The sequence below is a fragment of the Ipomoea nil genome, unplaced genomic scaffold, assembly GCF_001879475.1.
Source record: "Ipomoea nil cultivar Tokyo-kokei standard unplaced genomic scaffold, Asagao_1.1 scaffold1940, whole genome shotgun sequence".
Lineage (NCBI taxonomy): Eukaryota > Viridiplantae > Streptophyta > Magnoliopsida > Solanales > Convolvulaceae > Ipomoea > Ipomoea nil.
The window spans coordinates 764,491-781,391 of NW_017618368.1; positions in this window are offsets into that span (position 1 = coordinate 764,491).

Consider the following 16,901-nt stretch of genomic DNA (forward strand, 5'->3'; position numbering starts at 1 on the left):
TAGAATAAAAAATAAAATTTTAAAATAAAGACGGTTCAAAATCGCGAAATAGATCCGGAACCGCCGGTTCACGGTTCAAGATCCAGTTTTTTTTTATTTATAATTTTAATAAACTGAAATCCAAATATTGGGTTCTTGATCTGAATCATAATCGGAAACTTTTAATACAATTACTATAGTGTCCGGTTCAGTTCGAATCAAACCGTGGTCATCCCAACGTATACGCAATATTTTTTTGGAGAAGAAAAACAAATAAAATGTTTACTTTAAGGGTAGAAATGTCAATTTAATATATCAGGGGAGAAAATAGCCACTTTTAGAATAATTGAGGGGCTAATGTGCTTACATGAATAATTCAGGGGGGAAAAAGTGTCATAAGTACATAACTCAGGGGAAAAAGTGTCATTTTTCCTTATTTATTTATTTATTTATTATTTTTTTAAGTTTATTTTTTAATTATTTTTTAAAAAACAAATTCAATTTTACCTCCTATTATCTTGAGTTTACTTGCAAAATAAGCTAATTGCACAAATTTAAGAAGTTATGGGCTAAATTACATAGAAGTGAAGAGATGAAGTGTCAAATTAGAGCTTTTCTTCAATCGTTATGCTGTGGAACAGTGCCCACCTTGCAAGGTGGGCATGGTTCCAAACGACGCCGTTTTCATGTGGTTGAATAAAGATGCCGTTAGTGGCACCGTTATTCTTCATAATTTCTATATTGTAGATTCATAATTTCTATACTGTAGATTCATAAAATCTATACTATAGATTCATAATTTCTAAACCGTAGATTCATAATTTAAATACAGTAGATTTATAATTTCTATATAGTAGATTCATAATTTCTATAGTGCAGATTCATAATATCTGTACTGTAGATTCATAATTTCTGTACTGTAGATTCAAAATTTCTAAACTGTATAGTTATCAAATTATGAACATATAGTTCTGTGATTTGTGAATACAAAGTTCAACAATTGGGAATATGAACATAAAAAATTATGAACATATAACTCTATAATTATGAACATATATTTATAAAAGAGAATTTCAATTTTGGTCATATGACTATAGGGGCTTTTTTAATTTCAGCACCTGACTTTTAAAAGTGTCAATTTAATACCTTGACTATGCAATTTTTATCAATTTTAGTCACTCTGGTCAAATTGCCGACCAAATTGCGCCGAAAAATTTTAATAGTTAAAATAATGAGGGTATTTTAGTCATTTCACATCTCTTTCCTTCTTCTCCGGCAAATTCATTTTTTCTGGTGAATTCGTCGCAGCAGCACACCTTCCAAAGCATACTTAAACTCATTTGTCCAAGCCGTCGTCGGCGATTTATTAGGGTTAATATGGCCAAATTTCGGTTGAAAACATCTGGCCGTTTGTGTAAGGGGAGCTTGAGATATCGGTGGACCTAGAAATCTCCGAACTGCACTTCTCTTTGTGCTCGTCCAACACACCTCCTGCCAAAATTCCGATTGAAAGCTTTTCCGGCCAAAAAAAGACTTGCTCGAAGAAGAAAACAAAATGCTAAAACTGATGTTGGTGCCTATTTATTCTAAAACTTCTCTATATCAACATTATGCTAAAATTGATGTTGAATAAATACTTTTCTTTTTGGATAATGTTGAATAAATACTTCTCTTTTCAAATAATGTTGAAAGCATCGCAGCGCACCTCATCCTCGGATTCGCCGAAAAAGATGAATTCGCCGCAGAAGAAGGAAAGAGATGTGAATTGACTAAAATACCCTCATTATTTTAACTGTTAAAATTTTTTGGCAAAATTTGACTAGAGTGACCAAAATTGATAAAAATTGCATAGTCAAGGTACTAAATTGACACTTTTGAAAGTCGGGTACTAAAATTAACAAAGTCCCTATAGTTATGTGACCAAAATTAAAATTTTCTCTTTATAAAATTATGAACATATAGCTCTATCGCATGTTCACAAACCTAATACTGTAGATTCATAATTTGTATACTGTAGATTCATAACTTAAATACAGTAAATTCATAATTTCTAAACTGTGCAATTGCGAAAAGGGAAACGCCATTAACGACAAGTAAAAAACAAAACAAAAAAAAAAAAATTAATTAGATTGAAAATGACACCGTTAGTTGTGGAATTGTGCCCACTATGCAAGGTGGGCACGATTCCACAACATAATTTGTCGCTTTTCTTAGTTTAGGATTAATTACACTTTAACTTATAAATGAAGGGCTTATTTCACTCTTATCTCAAACAATTAAAATAATTGATATATTGTTTCTCAAATGAGTAATCTATAGTAACATTAAATAAAGAGACAACATTAATTGCAAGCAGAAGGGTGTTTGGTTTCAAGAATATTTAATTTCAAATTGCGATGTCAACTTGCATTGGGATTAAAAGTAGAAATGTCAACAATATAACTATATAAGAAACTAAATCCACTATATGTCATAATAATTGAGAGGTCAAAAAAATTACCTTTCCATTCTTTTATTTAATTTTTAGTATGTAGATTATCTATAAATAATGATTACCAAAAATAGTTTTATAATTAATAAGATGCAGTAGTAGAGAAAATTAAAGGAAAAACGTAAACAGTATCTATTGAATTTTTTTTTTTAAAAAAAAGAGAATTTATGGAGGCAAATGACAAGCAATAACAGGTACGGTTGGGGTCATCGATCAATTAAGAATAGGGTGGACCCAAACTAAGAAATGACCCTTCATTAAACTAAGAATATAGCAGATTAGAGCATATGCAAGTGCCTCCAAGGTTATGAATACTAAACTATATTATCTGATTTATTTCTGTGGATTCTGAACCCAGGCTTCTTTTGTTAATTAATTATCTGATTATGTGGATTCTATCATTCTGTACTCAAAGTCTCAAAGCACATTGTCTTAAGCATATCATTGACTCACTCATCATTGCTTGTAGACTTCTTTATATATATATATATATATATATATATATATATATATATATATATATATATATATATATATATATATATATATATATATATATATATATATATATATATATATATATATATATATATATATATATATAGGAAAAAGTTCAAATGCGGCAGGGTCTTCCCGTGCGGCGGTGCGACGGAATTTCAGAATGCACCAACAGTGTTAACAATATGCACCAACAGTGTAGGGAAAACACAGCACAATAAAATGCAATAAAACATCAAAAAATACACAACAGACCCAAAAAAATACACCATATAACTCACCACCCCCAATGGTGTATTCCGAACACTGTATGGTGTTTTTACTCACACCTAATGGTGTGTGTTTGGTGATGCGTACCTAATTTGTCTATGTTTTTTGTGGTGTATTTTCCTACGTTGATGTGTATAATAAGTATTTTTTTACATATTATAAGGGAATGTGTACTACTTTGAGGAAAAATGTAATACTTTTACATTTTAATTTAAAAGTATCACTCCGTGCATTTTCTTCAAAAGTATTAAATTTTTCTCTACAAGTAACAATTACTTTAATCCTGATTAATATTACATTTTTCAATATAAGTAATATATTTCAATCTTGACTCGACTTATTTTACGAATAAGGATCTATTAGACGGTCTCATAGAAGAGTCACTTATTTTGTTTTGGTAGTAGCAATTCCTCGAAGAGAAATTAAAATCTACTCATTTTTTTTTGAAGGTACTACTCATTATTATCGTTGCTAATTTTTAGAATAATATATATTCAAATGGAGTGAATATTCTTATCTTAATTTCTTTTTATCCCTAAAAAAGTTCTCTCATCTTAAAGCATTTAGCAAGCGCATAATTTTTGCCAGCTAACAATTTTAATTCTTTTTTCAAGCAAAACAATGCATCATAGATCTATGGGTCATTGGTGATCAAAGCCCTAAAATTTTAATTATACTTCAACTTTTAAAATGTAGTACACTAATTTGTATTTTATACTAATCTTCAAAAATTTAGATTCGTTTGTTAACAGAACTTTGATTTCGTTTGTGTTTTTTTTTTTTTTTTTTTTCTTCAATTAAAGAATTTTATTGCAGAATAAGTAAATAACCAAAAAAGTAAAGATTGATGGAAGACATAGGCCCAACCCTCAAAGAATTGAAGACAAACATACAACAAAGTGTTTGTTGGATGTTAGCTGATTGAGTTAGTGAGTTTGATTAGTTGATATTATTAGTTAGTTGTAAAAAAAATGTTTGGTAAATTAACTGTTAATTGTTAGCTAATTACATACAAACTGACTTTCTCAAAAAGATAATCGATAAAGTTACTTTGAGCAACTTTTTGAATTTTAGCATTTTAAAGCAATAAGTTACAAAAAATTAATTAATCGAACACTCATATTGATTGTTTAATCAAGTCAATTAAACAGTTAATACTGATCAAATAAACCAAATTTGATTGATAGACTAACTATTTTACCAAACAAGGTCTATATGTTTTTACATTGCACTTCTTTTCCAAACTAAACAATCTCCTACACTCCGACCATCTGAAGACTAATGTGAAATGTTATTAGTCTCCAAGTGCCTTTGACAAATAATGTCCTTATACTCCAACCAATAACCACCTGGAGTACCAGCACGAACCGTTCCCCAAACCGTTACATTGATCACCAATATAATGGATTGGGAGAAAAAATTAAGAAAATAATATCTTAATTAACTATAATAAAGCTATATGGTTTGGGAAGTAATTAATGTTACAATTAATGCCATAACATCCTTTATTGTATAAAAAAAAAAAGGCACAACATTTGATAAATAAAATAGCTATATATTATATAATCATATAAAAATGTACTTTTTAAAAATAAAATAGCTATATATTATATAATCATATAAAAAATTTGTTCAATTAGAGTTTAAATTTACTCATACAAAATTTGAAACTTGCTTTCCAAATGTAATTATCTTAGTTATTATTCGTATTGTGAAAATTATAATATAGATGAAATACAATTAAGAATAAATCAATGTAATTATGTAAATTCTCTCTATAAGTTTATTTGAATATGCACATAATTAGAGATTATATTAACCATACAAAATTTTAATTTTAATTTTGTATTCTATAAAAATAATAAATACTTGACCAATGGAAGCTCAAAAATATTATTATATTAAACAATTTATAATATTTTAGTTTTTTTTATTTTTTATTTATATTTATAATAACATAATTTTTTTCCGTGCATCGCGCGGGTGAATTACTAGTTATCATTAAAAGAATGGTCAATGATCAAAATATTTTCACCACTATCTAGGTCATGATATATGTTTGGGGTTACTATCTTTCCTAACCAACTATCATCAACTTATTTCTTAAACTTTATGCAAGTCTTACTCCCCTTATATTTTATGTGAATACTCAGCCCAACCTGAGAGCAAATTATTGTGTGACTGTGGTCCGCACAGTTGTGCAGACCACGGTCCAAAATGACGACGTCGTTGAATATTATAAGTTAGAATAATATACTTTATAAGTTAAAATAATGTACTTTATGAGTTAGAATAATGTATATTATGTTTTAGAATAATGTACTTTATGTGTTAAAATAATGTACTTTATGTGTTAGAATAATGAAACTTATGGGGTAAGATAATGTATTTTATGAGTTAGAATAATGTATTTTATGAGTTAGAATAATGTATTTTATGAGTTAGAATAATGTACATTATACTTTAGAATAATGTATATTATGAATTATAAAAATGTATGTTACATTAGGTCGCATGAAAAATATAAAATAAAATAAAAGTTGCACGAAACAACGTCATTTTTAGACAGTGTGAACCACAGTCCACGCAGTAACTATTGAATGGTTCTAGGATGAGAGACATATACCAATACTAAATGTCCTCCCAAATTGCCTTCAAAAATTTCAACACACCTTTAGACTCAAATCTAGATGGAACTTTGTTAATAGGATAGCAAACTAATAGCAAACTTACTTTGCCAGGATTTTATATATACGTATTTATGGACTAAGCTAGTTCTTTTAAGGACTTTGCACGAATGGAATAATACCCAATGATTATTTTTAAATAAGTATTTTAAGGTATATTAATGCAATATTATATCAGAGATCGATGTTCATGCATATGTAAATAAATATTGAATTTGTTTATTTAAATAGGTAATTTAAAGTATATAAATGCAAGATAATATATTAGAGATTGATTATATTGTCACTAAAATAAATGTTTGCAACTTTGTAATAACGTTAGTCTAAATACTTAGTCTAAATAAATACTACTTTTAGTTTAAATTTCTCTAATTCTTCGTAATTCTCTTTTGGATAGCATTGTTATTGTCTTCATCTTCAGTACATGTTCTTTTTTTTTTTTTGGTAGTGTGTCATGTGCAATTGGGTTACTGGTGGCAGCATAGATGGATTCATCGTGCAATGAGATTATGGTGTAGGAAGCTTTAGATTTGCCTTGTTGTGTATATGATGAGATCTTAGTTGTACTATTAACTTTTTATCTTACAAGCACCTATTGATATTTGGTAGCGTGGTAGTTTTCCCTCTACATGTTTCATGCGTTGTGAGATGTGTCATAGGTTATCATGTAATAGTATTGAACAAAATATTAATATTTATTATATTTGTATAAAATACTTAGTAAATAAATATATATAACATATTTTGTATTATAACTTTGATATTTAATTACAAGATAATGTAAAAAAAAAAGAAGAAAATGGACAATATAGTAAATATAATAAATTAATAAATTTGAATGTAATGAATCTTTGAATTGTAGAAAATAAAGATAATATAACTAATGAAATTATATCTCTTTTAAATTTTTTATAATGAAAATTTTTATAAATAAAGGCATTATAGACATCTAATTCTAAATTAATTAAATGCATATGTATTAGTTTTTATTGTAGCTACTAATTTATTTAATTTAATAAGAGTAATAAAGTGGCGTACATACTTTTCATCAACAATAATGAAATCATTGATTTTTTTTAATTTACATTCGTTGTTGAGACAAATTGTTTTGAGAGTTTGTCAATGACAATTGTTACAATTCTTGTCAATAGAGGACGATAATAAATAATTCAAAATATTCAAAATATATAGTTACAATAGATATTGTTATAATGATATAGTAAAAATTAACTTACAAATTTCTTTAGAAGTTTTCGATAAAATTCTAATGTGTAAACTTGTTCAATTGGAGCCAGTGGGATGTCAACATTGTCAAATTCTTTTGAAAATGGTCCTACCATTTTAGAGTCCAGGTGTAATTGTATTTATGATTAACAACTTTGTGGTTAGGTCGCGCAGGTCTGACAATGATGTAAGAACAATTTTGTCCGATAAAAAAAATAATAATATAATATTTGTAAAGTAATGTACAATTGTACCATTACAAAAATACATACAAAAAATATTAATACCATAATGACCTAAGTCATACCAATAATGTAAAAGTATAATTGAAATATTAAGTTTTGTTCTGATCTAAATAATCAAAAGAAGATTAATTAAACGAAAAAAAACAAAAAAAAAAAAAAAAAAAAAACTTAACCCTAAATTTGTTTTTTTTTAATGCATAAAAATCAAATGATTTTTAAATTTATTGATTTATAATTTTTTATGCTTAACTTTGAATGTTATGTAGTTAGTCAGACTAATTATTTGACCAAAGTTTATGTTAAATTTTATATTATATATATTTTTAATACATTTTAACATATTCGTAGTATATGTTTAACAATTAAGTTAACTCTAATTGGGATGAGGTTCGAACCTAAGATCTTTCTTATATAAATTAATGAGTAAGTTATAATAATAAATAGTTAACGGAATATTCCGTTACTAAAGTTTATACAAACGAAATTTAGGTTATTTAAGGGAAGAAAATAATATAATAGAGAGTAAATAAGGATATCATTAAAAGAATACTAAAATAAAAATAATATGAACCATTCATTTTAAGAAACAATACTACCGACATTTTTTTTGTTCCAGTTAAAGGTTTAACATTATTGGCTCTTATTAGAATTGTAGATATATTAAGAATACTTTTAGAGCGAATTGGCCCAAAGTCGGCCCTGGTGCTCAACACCGAACTCAAGGTTCGCTCAAGGTGGTCCGACCTAAGCCCATGAGTTCGTGTCGGCAGGGTTCAGCCAGTCGAGACTGGCAGAATATATGGTCAAAAGGTACCCTAACCACCCACCCCGAACAAGCGGCGCCCGATTCGCGCGGGCTATTACAAGGAAGCCATCACGATAATTTCTGTTGTTGAAACCAGTGTTGTAGTAAATGCCTCACAAAGACAACGATTTTTAACCGTTGTCTTATATAGAAAAGATAACGATTAAAAATCGTTGTCTATTAAGTGTTGTCGAAACCAATGTTGTTGAAAGTCACGAACATAGACAACGGTTTTTAATCGTTGCCTTTTCTATATAAGAGAATGGTTAAAAATCATTGTCAATTGAGTGTTATTGAAAAAAGTATTGTTGAAAGTCACGCACATAGACAACAGTTTTTAACCCTTGTCTTTCCTATATAAGACAACGGTTAACAACCGTTGTCTATTGAGCGTTGTTGAAAGTTATGCACATAGAAAACAGTTTTTAACCGTTGTCTTTTCTATATAAGACAACGGTTAAAAACCGTTGTCTATTAAGTGTTGTTGAAAGTCACGCGCATAGATAATGGTGTTTAACCGTTGTATTTTGTATATAAGATAACGGTTGACAGGATAATAGGGCTGGCACCCGACCCGGATCATAAATGGGCATCTGACTCAACTTCGCTTGGGAACCCAATGGGCAGAACTCCAACGGTTAAGAATTCCAACAAGTGCCACCTTACTGTCATTGAAGCCCCCATTGATGAGAGAGAATTAAAGGCTAGATTCCCCATTTATGTCCCATGTTGTTACCGTTAGGACTCTAAGTATAAATGGGGCTCTCCTCACTAGACAAAGACACACTATACTTTCCATACTGAAACTAAGGCAATACAACTATTGTCACTTTCTTATTCGTTACTTTATAATATATTTCCGGTAACATATTTACCGTCATTGGTGTTTTCATTGAGAGCCTGAGTCCAATACTCAAGCAGGCTACGACACACAAAACTTATTCCTCTTTCAACAGCAAGCTTGAAAGAATGGCGTCCCGCAGCTCCCACGGTTCTCGCAACGTGAACAATGGCAACGCCTCAGGCGACCTCCGTGACCTACTCACCAACAATTGCGGAGGGGACCTCCGAGAACATCTCAACAACGGGAGGCCCGGGGACCTTCGAGATCAACTCAACAATGGAGGAGACCTTCGAGACCAACTCAACAATGGAGGGGACCTCCGAGACCAACTCCACAATGGAGGGGCGAACCAAGTCATGAGCCTCCAGGAAACCATTCAGCAAGCAGTGACAGCGGCACTAAACCAAGTGGCGGTGGGACTACAAGGCCAAGTGCCCCCGCCGCGGCCTCAGGAAATAGAGGTAGAATCAACACGGAGAGTGGATGCCCAGGACGCAACCCGTGCCGCGAGGGACGCAGGGCGTCACACTAGGACCGGGGGCCCGGGGGAGGGCACCCAAAGAAGCGGACCGGCTGGACGACAACCTAGGCCCTCCCGCTCTGCCTTAGAACGGTTGGGACACGGGGCGCCCGCTCGGCAAAGGCCGGAATCGCGTGCCGAGGGGTCTTCTGCTAGAGGCCCTCGCCGACACGAGGAAAGAGAAGCGGAAAGATCGCCCACAGAAAGGATGGGCGAGTCTCGTGGGCCGGCCCCGCGCCGGCACGATGACAAGTCGGCCCCGCGTCGGCACTCGGCGGAGCGACGCATCGATGAGCCGACTCCGCGTCGGCACTCAGCTGGCAAACGACGCGTTGGTGAGCGGGTTCCACACCGACACCTGGAGGGACGAAACGTCGAGGAACCAGCTCCGCGTCGACACTCAAATGGACGGCGCGTCGATGAACTAGCCCCACACATGGAGGAGCAGCAGCCGGCCCTGCGCCGGCACCCTGACGAGTCGGCCCTAGTCGAAAGGCTGCAGAGAAGGATCGAGGAGCTAGCAAGAAGGGTGGAGGCACGGGAGCAGTCGCTGGAACCCGAGGTACGAATGGCAACACCGTTTTCCCCAAGCATCATGGACGTACCTCTGCCAAGGGACTTCAGGTTACCTGCCATCAAGGCGTACACGGGAGCCACTGACCCACGTGTCCACATGACTAGGTAGAAGGCTGCTATGGTAATGATTGGGGCAGGGGACGCCATCATGTGCCAAGCATTCTTGTCCACCCTGGATGGAACGGCCCAAGATTGGTTCAACACCATCCCAGACGGGTCGATCCAAAACTTTGGAGAGTTGTCCAAAAACTTCTTGACGTACTTCTCGGGTAGCATACAGCGTAAGAAACCGTTCTCTCACCTCTGTGTGGTAAGGCAAGATAGAGGCGAGAGCCTCAAAGACTTCCTGATCAAGTGGAAAAAGGAAATCAACAATGTCTACGACTTCGACTCCAAGGCGGCGGTCCCAATATTCATCCACGCCTTGAGATCGGGGTATTTTCACAAGCAGTTGCCCACCACCCCCGTTAATTACGAAGATTTGATGAGGACGGCTTGCCGCTATGCTGAGGTAGAGGACGTCGACAGGAAAAAGAAAGATGAGGAGGACGGCAGGAAAAACGGGAAACTGGGGAAAGCTGGTCCGTCCAGCCAAGCACCACGTTCGAACCACCCGGCCGCAGGGAAAGGGCGGGACCATGAACGGCTTCGCCTGGTTCCCCTGCGTAACCTAACTCCTCTTACCCATCCCGTCAGCGTCATCCTAAAACAGGCTGAGGAGATGGGAATAGTCGAGTTCCCACCAGAGTGCATGAAGGTCTCCCCAAAAGGAAACCAAGCAAAGTACTGCAGGTTCCATAGGCAACCCGGACACGACACGGATGAATGTGATGTACTGAAGAGACAAATAGAAGAACTCATCCAGCAGGGCTACTTCCGGCATTTCGTCAAGCGATCCAAGCAGCAGCAACAGCCACAGCACGATCCATCAAAAAATCCACCAAAAAATGTCTGGAGGAAGGAGGATGGTGTCGAGCCGTCCACCTCGAACGCCAAGAAAAGAGAACATGACCAGATATCTGAGCAGGATGATAGCGAGAAGGAAACCGAGGTGGCGCCCAGACGACAAAAGAAACACACCATACACTTTATCTATGGTGGACCTGTGGGGGGCGACACACCTACAGAGAGGAAAAAGTGGAGCAGACAGTTGTACGTGGGAGAAGTGGTAAGTCTTCCCAAAGGAAAGAAGCAGAGGCGGGAGGCCATCACTTTCTCTGACGAGGACCTCCCCGACGGCCCCTTACCCCATCGCGACGCACTTGTGATCAAGATGGATATCAATGGTACGATCGTACATCGCATCTTGGTCGACACGGGAAGCTCGGCTAATGTGATGTACTACGACGCTTTCACCAAGTTAGGGCTACCCAGAGGCCAGCTCAAAGAGGTACGAACTCCACTCTCTGGGTTTACTGGGGATTCGGTGGAAACAGAAGGGTCGGTGACCCTGCCCGTGGAAATAGGCACAAGCCCCAACATTCGCAAGCTGGACATGGAGTTCATCGTGGTAAGACTCACCTGTGCGCACAACATCATACTCGGGAGGCCAGCACTGGAGGACCTCAAGGCCATAGTATCGGTGGAACACTTGTGTATTAAGTTCCCCACTCCGAATGGAATAGGAGTCGTCAGAGGTGATCGACGGGCAGCCCGCAGTTGCTACGTGAAGGCATGCAAGAAGATTGGCAGTAAGGACCTACAAGTCCACACGATCGCGAAGAAAATTTTCAAAGATGAAGAGGCCTGGCCCTGCGCCGAGCCTGTGTCAGAGACGGAAGATATAGTTCTGGATCCCTCCAGACCGGACCGAGTGGTGAAGACCGGCACAGGCTTAAGCTCAGAGCTAAGGGCCCAGATAGTGGATGTAATCCGCCGTTCTCACACGGTGTTCGCATGGGGGCCAGAGGACATGCCGAGCATAGATCGAAGGATCATAACCCACAAGCTCGCAGTCGACCCCAGCGGAAAACCAGTGCATCAGCGAAAAAGGTATATGTCGACAGTATGAAGAGAGTTCGTGAAAAAGGAGGTGACCGCATTACTCAACGTAGGGCACATCAAGGAGATTTACTACCCACAGTGGCTGAGCAACGTAGTCTTGGCTCCCAAAGGATCAACGTGGAGGATGTGCGTAGACTACACGGACCTCAATAGGGCATGCCCTATGGACCGTTTTCCACTACCCAATATAGATCAATTGGTGGATGAGACGGTAGGGTGTGAACTCATGAGCTTTATGGACACCTTCCGTGGGTACCATCAGATATCCATGCATGAGGAGGACGCCGAGAAGACCGCCTTCACCACTCCCGAGGGGATATTCTGCTACTTTGTCATGCCGTTCGGATTGAAGAATGCCGGGGCCACATACACTCTTATGGTGGCAAAGCTGTTCAAGACAGTACTGGGACGAAACATGGAAGCATACGTGGACGACATGATCGTCAAAAGTCGCAAGGCCACCTCCCATGTCGAGGATCTCAGTGAGGTATTTTCCATTATCAAGAAATTTAATTTGCGCTTGAACCCAAAAAAAAAAAATGCACCTTCGCCGTTGATGGGGGCAAATTTCTGGGCTTCATGGTCACTAGGAACGGCATTGAGCCGAATCCAGAAAAAGTAAGGACTATCCTTGACATGGAGCCTCCGCGGTCCATAAAGGAAGTCCAGAGACTCAACGGGCGTCTGGCGGCCTTAGGCCGTTTTCTATCTAAATCAGCTGAACATTCCCTCCCCAAAGGCCTTCGAAGAGTTGAAAAAATACTTGTTGTCCCCGCCCCTGCTTGCAAAGCCAGAGGCAGGTGAAACCCTAATCCTATACTTGGGCGTGTCACAGGGTGCGATCAGCTCCGTGCTGGTCAAAGAAGAAGGAGGGACTCAGCGTCCCATCTACTACGTAAGCAAAGCCCTACACGACGCGGAGCTCCGGTACAGTGTGTTGGAGAAAACAGTATTTGCCATAGTCACTTCATCAAAAAGGTTGGCTCACTACTTCCAAGCCCACCCCATCCACGTACTCTCACATCAGCCGTTGGGGAGCTTCCTACGGAATACTAATAGCTCCGCCAGGATGGCACGATGGGCCATGCACCTCAGTCAGTTTGACATAGATTTCAAACCAAGGCCCGCCATCAAAGGCCAAGCTCTTGCAGACTTTATAGTGGAGTGCACAGCTCGGGAAGTGACGGACCAGGTAGAAACTGAAGATGGAGGGTGGTGGACCTTGTCCACAGACAGCTCTTCAAACAGCAAAGGTTGCGGCGGTGGCGTAGTGCTCGTCACTCCGGAGGGATTCCGCGCCTACTATGCCATCCAATTCCACTTCAAATTATCTAACAATGAGGCAGAGTACGAGGCCCTCCTCAATGGACTGCGATTGGCGACGGGACTACGAGCTGAGAAGGTCCGAATTCGATGCGATTCCAAGCTGGTGGTCAGCCAGGTTTCTGGGGAGTATGAAGCCAACGAAGGAAGCATGCAGAAATACAGAGACGCCGTGTTGAAAACCCTGCGCGAGTTTGAGGGATATGAGATACACCAGGTACCTAGAGAGCAGAATGCCGACGCCGACATGCTCTCAAAGCTAAGTACCGGAGTTCCCAGCCACATTAGGAAGATCGCTCGACTAGAAGATCTCGAGACTTCAAGTATCAACGTTTCGTGGGTCTTTCCTGTGCAGACTAGGGAGCCATGTTGGATTGATCATATCAAACGATACAAGGCAGATGGCACCCTACCGCAAGACGAGGCAGACGCAAAGGTAACGAAGTTACGGGCACCCATCTACGTTGTCTCGGGCGATAAACTGTACAAACGCTCCTACAACGGCACGTTACTGAGGTGTCTATATCCAGATGAAGCGAAGTTGGTGATAAAAGAAGTCCACGAGGGGGTATGCTCGGCGCACCAAGGGGCGTACACCATCGCACGCCGCATCATGTTACAAGGGTATTTTTGGCCCAAAATGCTGAGGGACTGCGCCGAGTATACAAAGCGATGTCCCAAGTGCCAAGAATTCCAAGCACTACCGGGTCGACCTGCGACGAACTACACCCCGGTAAGCACCGCGATTCCTTTTTCGAGATGGGGAATTGACCTGGAAGGGGCCCTTCCCACGGGGACTGGAAGCAGGAAGTACATCATTGTGGCCATCGACTATTTCACAAAATGGGTGGAGGCCGAGCCCCTAGCGAGCATCACCGCAGCAAGGTGCAAAAGGTTTGTCGAGAAAAACATCATGTATCGTTTCGGTATCCCTCTCCAGGTAATCACAGACAATGGCCGTCAGTTCGAGGCACGAGAATTTTCAGAATTCTTAGCAGGATGGGGCGTTAAGCATAGCCGGGTGGCGGTATCTTATCCTCAAGCGAATGGGCAAGTGGAGAATGCGAATAGAACCATCCTCGACGGCCTCAAGAAAAAGCTAGAAGTGGCTGGCGGAGCCTGGGTGGAGGAACTCGACGGCATCCTCTGGGCCTATCGCACGACACCAAGAAGGGCCACCGAGGAAACCCCGTCCACACTCGCCTATGGATTCGAAGCTCGAGCCCCGGTGGAAGTAATCATACCTAGTAGAAGGGTGGAGGAGTTCGAGTTAGAACAAAATGAACTCCACCAAATGGTGGATCTGAACTTATTGGATGAAAAAAGAGAAGCGGCATTCTGCAAGATGGAGAACTACGGTCGTCAGCTAAAGTCCTACCACGAAGCAAAAGTCCGACCCCGGTACTTCCAGGTCGGCGACCTTGTGTTGCGAAGAAGGGAAGCCAGCCAACCCGTTGAAGGGGGAAAATTCGCAAAGAAGTGGGAGGGGCCTTACGCCGTGGAGGAAGTCGTTCACCCAGGAACATACAAGTTAAAAACTACAGGGGGAAGAATGATCGATCGGGTATGGAACTCGGAACATTTGATCAAGTACTTTCCTTAAAAATCCTGTAGTAGCAATCATTGGAAGTAGTACTTGGCAATCGCGGTCCGTCCGCTCTACACGCTAAAATTCTTGAAAATAATATCTTACTTTCATGGTCCGTCCATGTTATTTACTAAAACAAATTCGTTATCATCTTTTACGAAATTTTCTGAAATAATATCTCGTTCTCATGGTCCGCCCGTGTTGTAAAAAAAAAAAAAATAAAATAATATATATATATATATATATATATATATATATATATATATATATATATATATATATATATATATAGAAGCTCGGATGGCCGAGGCGCGCGCCTCGGCCACGGTTTGGCCGAGGCCTGCCTCGGCCAAAGGTTGGCCGAGGCACGCCTCGACCAACGCCGAGTCCGTCTCGGCAAGCAAAAAAAAAAAAAAAAAAAAATTATATATATATATATATATATATATATATATATATATATATATATATATATATATATATATATATATATATATATATATATATATATATATATATATATATATATATATATATATATATATATAACAACATGTTTATTTCGAAGTAACTAGTTTATTTCGAATATTCTAAAAATAGTAGCAAGTTGTTCAAACACAGAAAGCAAATTGTTCAAAGACATAGCTAGAAAGCTAGGGAAAATCTCAAGACTACGAACTACTCATGATCCGAGAGCTCCTCAATCATAATCTGATCAAGTGGAACATTGGGGACGTTGCTAGTGTCAATGCCGTGAAACTCATCCACCAAAGAATCCTCACGAGCGTCCGTAACATCATCAGTGGATTCATTCTCAGCATCAGGATCCGGATTCTTCTCTATTACAGGCAAGCCGAGGGACGGGGTCAAAATTTGGAACATTCTCCCTCAGCACTGAAAAGATCTTCTGTTGCTTCGTGTACCGCCCAATGTTAAAAGCCACCTGTGCCTCAGCCTCAACCGCCTCTTGACCAGCCCCAGTCTTGAGGAATTCTTGGATAGCCTCAGGAGTGCACATATAGTGCATCGCGTCCTCCCTAAACTCGGCGAAACTCTTGTAGACCTCCACAGCCCGGCCGAGGGCGTCGGCATGGCCAGCACGGGTCCTCTCGTGGTCCTCCCGCTCCTTCACGATGGCAAGTTTAGCCACTCCGTGCTCTTTCCTCAGGGCCTCAAGCTCGCCCTCCATCTTGCTTATAGCCTCTGCCCGAGCAAACAGCGCTTGGTGCTCCTTCCTTAGCACCCCGAGCTCGCCTTCCATCTTGCTCAAAACCCCTTCCCGGATCGATAGCAGGTCCTTGAGGCTCTTGTTGTCCGCGTCCCTAATTTTAACATCCTCAATGAGCGAGTCCGTCACCCGCCGTCGTTGGGCATGAATGATCTGTCCCTCTAGCAGGGCCTGAAAGTAACAAACAGAATAAGACACACGCCAGGCAGAGAGGGAACATTAAGTATGAAAACACTAACCTCAAAAATGTGCCTGAGATAACGCTCTTGCAGCATGTTGACATCCATAGCGACAAGGTGTTCCAAGTCCGCAGGAGGAGCGATACGAGCAGCATACTCAACCGCATCAAGGCTCTTATTTATCAACGACGCTCCGGGTGGCACGTCCATGCCCAGTCGGATCAAGTTGGTCCGAACACGCGAGCCAGACTCATTGGAAGTATCTCCTTGCACCTCGGGGGGTTGAGGGGAAAAGGTAACGGCCGTGGGTGTGCGAGTCCGTGGAGGCTGCGTCATCCCCTCGGCAACCTTGGCTGGAGTAGGCGTACGCACCCCCTCGGCAATCTTGGCTGGAGTAGGCGTACGCACCCTCTCGGCGACCTTGGTTGGGGTAGGCGTAC